The following is a 9,178-nucleotide window of genomic DNA, read 5'->3' as shown; positions in this document are numbered from 1 at the left end:
TTACATTTCGTCACGTTTTTCTCTTGGTTTTAGGTTAGAATCAACTTTTGTAGCACAAATTTCGTCATGTGAAACAATAGTTTGGTGTTACTTACTTCTTCCAGCACTGTTCTCCCATGTGTGTGGTCCTGGAGATGTGTGCATTAGTCTCTATGCTCCAGTTGGCCGATTTCTGCCGTTCTTTCACCCACATTTATTTTAACACATCGCTTACATCACTTGCGCTTTAAATTTTTATGTTCAACATGTGTGTCGTGTTGCCAACTGTCGCTGCGTGTTTATCTTTCATACACATGCGCTAACAGTGCTGGAAATCGTAACAGCGATGGATAATTCCACATCATGAAATTTATACTACAAAAGTTCACTCTAACCTAAAAACAAGAGAAAGACATGACAAAATGTAAAATAGTATCATATCGTAACTACCACATTTATTACATGTATAAAAAGAAGCAGTATTATAGGCCCCTGAAGATGCTTCAAAATTAAAAGAAGCGAAACGCGTATGGCAATAAACAAACTGCATCCATTACTTGCATAGGCGGAACACAACTCCATGAATTCTGAAGCAGTTGAGGAACGACGGAAAACAGGAAAAATTACTAAGTCACCTGCCGCCTACAGCCTATCATGAAAGCTGGAACGCTCACTAATGAGCGGTTGGTTGACTACCACTGTGTTAGACAGAACCGTATATAGTAGATTTTACAGTCAGTTGTACATAGAGAGAAGAGACTACTGTTCTCTACTGTATCAAGGGATACGTTAGAGTACAGTGATAGTAACAAATATACATATACAGTCCTGTGGACATGGATTGTTTCAAAGTTAAGTATTTTATGTTGTCGAAGTTATAATGAAGTAGTCTAATACTTTGTGCTATTTGTAACCACTCTGCCATCTCTAGAAGTGACACTAAGAACCCATTGAAGTGCCGAAGAGTGCTTCTTACGTTCGGAACAACAGCAGTCATGCAGAGATGGAGAGGCTTCCACAGCATACAAAGCTTCGGACTGCAGACCACAACACATGGAAATTAGAGGACTACTTTTCAACGATGAACTGTTTGACCCAGCGTTTCAACGGGTTTCTAGAATACCTGTTTCCATTCTACACACTCGTTAGTTCGGAACTAAAGTGTGAAACGCATTAAGATGTGTTCATTCGACATCACTTTGAACACGTTGGAAGAGATGAAAATAATTTGACCCCGACGTGATTTGAACACGCAACCTTCTGATCTGGAGTCAGACGCGCTACCGTTGCGCCACGGAGTCAGCCGGCATATAGTTCTTACCCACTAAAACTTATCGTCTTGCGGTTGTTAACTTCTAATCTTGATTTGAATTTCTTTTCCTGAGATACTGGTATGCAGAGGCGTAGCTAGACCGAAGCAACCGGCCCATTGCTCTGGGCCACCCGAGCATGACTGGGTCCTGTTGCCCGGAAAAAAAGAAATGAAAAAAAAAACCAGAAAGATTAAAACAGAAAAATTAATAAAATCAGTGAGCCAAATGGTCTTTCCTTATATTGAAATGAAATGATCGTATCACATAACCGGCCGGGGTTGTTCTGCTGTTTGGTGCAACTCTTTAGATTTTGACGTTATTTCTCCGACTTGTGTGTCTTCGTTAGGTGAAGTTATTAGGACAACACAGGCACCCGGTTCCCGACCGAAGAAAATTGCCGACCCGGCCGGAAATCGAAGCCGGGACCCGGAGATCTAGAGGCAGCGAGGCTAACCTCTTTGTTTTAACATCAGTATCGAAATGGATATACTTGGAAGGAGAGACAGCATTGGTCGTATTTTTTTGTTTTATTAATCGCGGTTAAGAAAACAAAAAAATACGACCAATGCTGTCTCTCCTTCCAAGTATATCCAGTACCTGGTCGTGGTGCACAGGACACTCCATGGAGTCGCCAATCAATAGTATCGAAATGACTATGATCATCATTTTTATTAAGCTGATGGAGGCATGTGTGCTCAATTACGGAGATACGTAAGCAGGCAGAATACAGAGCTGTGGTCGGCATCTCCGAGGTAGCGATGAACTGGGAATTTTACAGTACGACCATTTCAGGAGTGCATCATGAATATCAGGAATCCGGTAAAACATCAATTTTCCGACATCGCTGCGGCAGGAAAAAGATCTTGCAAGAATGGGGTCAACGACAACTGAAGAGCCGGCCACGGTGGTCTAGCGGTTCTAGGCGCTCAGTCCGGAACCGCGCGACTGCTACGGTCGCAGGTTCGAATCCTGCCTCGGGCATGGATGTATGTGATGTCCTTAGGTTAGTTAGGTTTAACTAGTTCCAAGTTCTAGGGCACTAATGACCTCCGAAGTTGAGTCCCATGGTGCTCAGAGCCATTTGAACCATTTTTTTGACAACTGAAGAGAAACGTTCAACATGACAAAAGTGCAATCCTTCCGCAAAGTGCTGCAGATTTCAATATTAGGCCATTAACAACTGTCAGCGTGAGAACCATTTAACGAAACATCATCGATATGGGCTTTCTGAGCCGAAGGCCCAGTGGTGTACCCTTGATAAGTGCACGAGACAAAGCTTTACACCTCGCTTGCACCCTTCATCATCGACATTGGAGTGTTGATGACTGGAAACATGTTGCCTGGTCGGAGAGTCTAGTTTCAAATTGTATCTAGCGGATGGACGTGTACGGGTATGGAGACAACCTCATAAGTACGTACATGGATTCTGTATGTCAGCAGGGGACTGTTCAAGTTGGTCAAGGCTCTGTAATGGTGTGGGGTGTGTGCAGTTGGAGTTATATGAGACTACTGATACGTGTAGATACGTCTCTGGCAGGTGACACGTCCGTAAACATCCTGTTTGATGACCTGAGATCTGTTCATGTCCATTGTGCATTCAGACGGACCTGGGCAATTCCAGCAGGACAATGCGACAGCCCATACGTCCAGATTTGCTACAGAGTGGCTCCAGAAACACTCTTCTGAGTTTAAACGGTTCCGCTGTCCACCAAACTCCCCAGACGTGAACAATATTGAGCTTATTTGTGATGCCTTGCAACGTGCTATTCAGAAGAGACCCATATTCGTACTCTAACGTATTTATGGACACCCCTGGAGGGTTCATGGTGTCAGTCCCATCCAGCACTACTTCAGACATTAGTTGAATTCATGCCACGTCGTGTTGTGACACTTTTGTCTGCTAGCGGGCGCCCTACACCATATTAGGCAGTTGTACCAGTTACTTTGGCTCTTTCTCAGTGCACTTTGGCTCGCATCATGTTCTTGTAGATCTCTTTCACTTGGGACATAGACCGCGGACTGTGGACTTTCGGATGTTAACCTTAGAACATTAAAGGCGGAATCGTAGAATTTAATTATACATATTTTACTCAAGTAAATTCATAATTTATAGTTTATGCTCTAGTTAATTACAAGTTCTCCAGTGTACAAGGTGTTCTGTTTTCAACCCTATACTTACAATACCAGTTTAGCGGGAACCAAGAATTAGTATGAACTGCAATCGTAAATTTTATCTAGGGTTAAAATAACGAAAAGTGATTTTTCGAAATCATTCCAACGCAACGGCGTGCAAACCAGGTAGTCACCTTTAGTTAGCAAACGACGGTGAGTTCAGTGAGTCTATATTGCCTACTCGAAAACGAAAGGAGACATAACAGAGAAGCCAGAAATCACAGAAGTGTTACATGAGAAATGGTTTAAATTTACTGATACATTCATTTAAGACACTCTTTTCACATGAAACTGGAAGCTAAAACGGACTAGATAGCGCGATTCGCAAACATTTCGAAAACTTTAGCTCACTTTCAGGTGAATAACGCTGTACGTAGACAGTTTGGATACACATATTCCCCGTCAGGAGGAAACGGGGTACGACCACCACTTAAACTAATCATGAAAAATTCGCAAATAACTCTGTCGAACCTGCGCCAATACGGGACAAAGGCGGAAGAAGAAGATTGATTGTAAAATTTGAAGAGTATGGTAACAGAAACAAGAAGCGAAAAATAAGTTGAAGATGTGAATTGTGGTTTGTGTTAGGGATGGCATTCAACTACTGTAGTCCATACAGGACTCTGGAGCTGTAGTACTGTGATGGTGTAACAGCAAGCATTTTTGCTTGGTAAGCAAACAAACCCGGGTTCAGGTCCCGCCTTTGGCATAAATTTTAATTCATTTCTTCAGCTTCCGTCATTATCGAAACGACAAAACCGAGAAATGCTATCAGTTGGTATCGAACTGTAGGGAAATGTATACTGAAGCAAAGGAGCTTCAGTTAGTTAAGAAGTTAGATTCATTGCGGAAGACTTATAAGAAGTGTAACTAACGTGACGCTGATGAGTTACAAGAGCCAAGATTTGGGTGCTTTTACGTCATGATCTTATTGCAAGAGCAAGATAGCCCTTCAAATAAAACCACAGTTTCAACATTAAATACGTAAATACATCTTCCATTATTATAATGTAACGTTCGAAGCTTGTTATAATAGTTGTGTAGGTGTCCATCATGATTAGTTTTAGTGATTGTGATAGTACTCAACGTATGAAGTCTAAGTCTTGAAATGAATTTCCTTCAACCAAATAACGTAAGCCGCTGACTTTCAGGACTATCGTCACGCTGACGAATGTCCTTTTTATTAAATATCACTTCGCTCTCTGGATCTAGTAAAGAATACTGCATATATCATACTATACTGCCGAAGTACAGGGGATGGGCAAAATAATGTGAACACCTGTACTTACTTGAGAATGGTTCATTAATAAGGGGCCGGCCACTGTGGCCGAGCGGTTCTAGACGCTTCAGTCCGGTTCGAATCCTGCCTTGCGCATGGATGTGTGTGATGTTCTTAGGTTAGTTACGTTTAGGTAGTTCCAAGTCTAGGGTACTGATGACCTCAAGATGTTAAGTCCCAAAGTGCTTAGAGCCTTTTGAACCATTAATAAGGCGTTGGAGCCTCATTTGCCACTAATACAGCTGTGATTCTTCTTGGAATACTGGCATATAATGATTGCATATTATCCAGTGGAATGTTATGTCACTCTTCCATCAGAATCTCTTTTAACTACTGTAGTGACCAGGAAAGCGGAAATCTGCTCTGGAACCTGCGCTTCAGTACCGCCCACAAGGGTTCCATAACGTTCAAGCCCGGGAACTGTGCTGGCCAGGGAAGACGCTGCAGTTACAGTTGCGTGCTCCTCATACTACGATTGTACTGTCCTGGCGTTGTGAATGGGTGCATTATCGTCCTGAAATATGGCATCATTGTGGGGGCACAACATTTGAATCATGGGGTGCACGTCATCACCTAAAATGTTCACATAATCGTTGGCTGTAACACGGCCTTCGAGAGTAATGATGGGACCAGCAGAATACCATGATATGGCTGTCGACACCATCAGACTTCTACCTCCATGCTTAACCGTTGGAAACAAGCAATCAGGGTTGTAGAATTCTTTTGCCGTTGTCTAGACGTAAACCCTTCCCGATGTTGCAAATATCGAAAACGATGACTCGCTGGACCATATGACGTGTTTTCACCCGTCCGCCTCAATAGCTGAGTGGTAGGCGTCTTCGGTCAGAAGGTTAGTTGCTCTCTGTAAAAAAAGAAAAATAAAACACACTGAGTAAATGGTCAACAATGAACTTGAACGGATGTCATGGGACGCCCGCCCCGAATAAATGCAACGAACAAAATGAGATTAAAAAAAAGTGTGGTCAGCGTGAGGGAATGCCATACTAAGGGCCCCGGGTTCGATTCCCGGCTCATCATCTGACCCCATCAATACGCAAGTCGCTGTAGTGGAGTCAAAGACTTGCACCAGGTGATCGGTCTACCCGACGGGAGGCCCTAGCCACACGACCTTTGATTTCATTTTACTGATCAGTCGTGCAAGATTTATGCTCTTGGCACCATGGTTTACACTTCTTTGCGTTGGTTGTCGTCACTAAACGTTTCGGTATAGCAGCTCGTCCATGAATATTTGTTTTTTGGAGTTCTCGGCAGACAGTGTCGATAGATACGGGGTCTCGAAGATGGCTACTGAGCTCTGCAGTCATCCCAGCCGCCGTAGTTTAGTGTTGTTTTGACACAATTCGTGTTAGCGTACGACGATTTCTCACTATTTTGATTTGTGCCCAGTATTACGTATACACGATGAAGTCTTTCCATGTTTTGCGTAGGCTATCATGACTGCTGAAACAGTTGCTCTTGAAACATTCTGTGAGTTGGCTACTGTCTTGCTGATGCTCCAGCTAATTGACCCTCACAATCTGCCCTCTTTGGAACTCTATTAGGTCTTTCATTCCACGTCGACGTCAGCCTCTGAATGCAAATGCGAAGTGAGCGCTACTCGTGAATAACCTGCACTGATACATTATGTAGTCCTTACTGAACACGCACAGTCCAGCGTGACACGTGCCTTACCTGTGTTGTTGACCGTCAAACACAACCATCCCATGATTGCCACTGTTCACATTATTTTGGCTGTCTCCTGTAAATGAAGTGAGCGAACATTTGTCTTCACAAAGTTGCGATAATCTTTTGGCTCGCTTTTCCTCAGGTCACGTAGTAAATTCTCGTGTTATGATGTTCCTCTCTTCTTACAGCATTGGTTCACGCACGATTGCTACCTTTTTTCTTCCCCTCAGGCTCAGAGCCAGCACAGGATGGAGTAACAACTTGCCGTGTCGCCGTGGTATCGCCGTTATGTGGCCGCGTGGATGGGGGCCAACGGGGGCCACCGGGGTATACACGTCCCGCTACGAAATCGTGACGTCATACTAATCGGCTTGTCTGTCACACTTCGCGAACGCTCGACTCCGTGCAGGCCCCACGGGAATTCAATATCTGGTTGAAAAGGTATTCGCTAACGGTCACAGCTATGTTGTGCGCTATCGAGAACTTGCATGTATTTAAACACGCAGTCAAGAGTTATTAAACTCGTCTGAAAAAGAGAATAAAATTGTGTGCCGGACCGGGACTCGAACTCAGGACCTTCGCCTTTCGCGGCAAGTGCTCTACCAACTTTTTTTTTCCATCTCATTTTGTTCGCTTTTGTTCGTTGCATCTGCTAGCGCGGACGTCGTAAGACATCCGCTTAAGTTCGTTGTTGATCGATTAACGCAGTTTTTTTTTTTTTATTACAGAGGGCAGCTAACCCTCTGACCGAACACGCTGAGCTACCGTGCCAGCGCCAACTGAGCTACCCAAGCACGACTCACGTCCCGTCCTCAGAGCTTTACTTCCGCCAGCACCTTCCAAGCTTCACAGAAGCTCTCCTGCGAACCTTGCAGAACTAGCACTCCTGAAAGAAAGGATATTGCGGAGACATGGCTTAGCCACAGCGTGGGGGGATGTTTCCAGAAAGAAATTTACACTCTGTAGCGGAGTGTGCGCTGATATGAAACTTCCTGGCAGATTAAAACTGTGTGCCAGATCGAGAATCGAACTCGGGACCTTTGCCTTTTGCGGGGAAGTGGTCTACTATCTGAGCTACCCAAGCACGACTCACGCCCCCTTCTCACAGCTTTAATTCCGCCAGTACTTCGCCTCCTACCTTCCGAACTTTACAGAAGCTCTCCTGCGAACCTTGCAGAACTAGCACTCCTGCAAGAAAGGATGATGCGGAAACATGGCTTAGCCACAGCGTGGGGGGATGTTTCCAGAAAGAGATTTACACTCTGTAGCGGAGTGTGCGCTGATATGAAACTTCCTGGCAGATTAAAACTGTGTGCCAGATCGAGAATCGAACTCGGGACCTTTGCCTTTTGCGGGGAAGTGGTCTACTATCTGAGCTACCCAAGCACGACTCACGCCCCCTTCTCACAGCTTTAATTCCGCCAGTACTTCGCCTCCTACCTTCCGAACTTTACAGAAGCTCACCTGCGAACCTTGCAGAACTAGCACTCCTGAAAGAAAGGATATTGCGGAGACAAACTACGTTTCTACACCTGTTAACTCGTAACCAGGGTGCCCGCACAAACGAAAACTGAATCTTCTGCTGGAATCCGCTATTATGGAGTCTTACTGTTATTAGTCCTATAATGATGAGAAGTCCATGGGTCTACTTATAATTTGTTACGGCTGTACTGGCGTACAATAAAATAAAATCATACTAAAATTATTATCAGTTGCATAAGGCACCACTTCCATGCAATGAGTACTGTTAAGCAGTATAAACAAGCCGTTATAGATTTATATGAGTATTGATCTTAAATTATATTTTGCTGTAGCAATGTTAATCAGTAAGACTTCATAATAGCATATTCCAGTGGAAGATTCAATTCTCGTCAGTATTTACACGCCCAGCTGCGAGTTAACAGGTTTAGAAACGCATTTTGTCTGCTGAGCTGAGTGAGCGAGCGAGTTCAGGACTGCTTTCGTGACGTAGGCGCCGCGGCCTGTCTTTCTCGTGGGCCTCGCGCTGCTGGCTGTGACGTCACAGGTGCTCTCTCCTTCGGTCGAAGGGTCGTGGAATTTTAACCACCTGACGCGACCGAGAGCCCGAGAAGATTTCATGAATGCATAATAAAACATTATTGCCCGACATTGTTGACAGTCTAGGTGCCACTATGTTTGTCAGCCATTGCTCCGACAGTCATCTGTGCGTGAACGATTAACATTTCATGGGTAAGGCTTATGTTGTTGTTGTGGTATTCAGGTCAGAGACTGGTTTGATGCAGCTCTCCACGCTACTCCATCCTGTTGTGACAACTTCCCTACTTAATGAATGCATATGATTTATTTACCGGTGCGTTAATATAATTACTTACATATTTGCACCTGGAGTGGACGTTAGTAAGGGCAATGCATAACAAAGTATTTTTGTTGTACTTATCTTGTAATTTGCCTGAGTCGGGTAGCTGGTGATTCCTTCTAATTAAAACTCCAGGTCATACAATTTGCGGAGGTTTATTTGTTGATGATAACATTTTTCCAAAGTCATTGTAGAATACATCAAACTTCACATATAGTCTCTTTGACAATCCAACAGCTGACAGACTGACTTACTGACCGAAAAGACTTGACTACAAAGTAAACCCCTAGGCGAACTGACGCTGCACTGCCGCGTTTGCTTATATATATTCCAAACAATGAGTATTCATTACTTCAATTATTACACCATCGTGAAATTAATAGTTACAATTAAAAGTTACAAGTATGCAAA

At 43.9% G+C, this 9,178-nt stretch overlaps 1 non-coding gene across 1 annotated transcript; it reads right to left on the bottom strand.

Moving 5' to 3' along the window:
- Positions 1–1,208: 1,208 nt before the first annotated feature.
- On the bottom strand, positions 1,209–1,280 carry Trnaw-cca (transfer RNA tryptophan (anticodon CCA)). The gene has a single exon. It is a non-coding gene; the product is annotated as a tRNA-Trp (tRNA).
- Positions 1,281–9,178: the final 7,898 nt, after the last annotated feature.

Source organism: Schistocerca cancellata, chromosome 10, assembly GCF_023864275.1.
Source record: "Schistocerca cancellata isolate TAMUIC-IGC-003103 chromosome 10, iqSchCanc2.1, whole genome shotgun sequence".
Classification (NCBI taxonomy): domain Eukaryota; kingdom Metazoa; phylum Arthropoda; class Insecta; order Orthoptera; family Acrididae; genus Schistocerca; species Schistocerca cancellata.
This window is presented reverse-complemented; position numbering and strand designations above follow the sequence as displayed.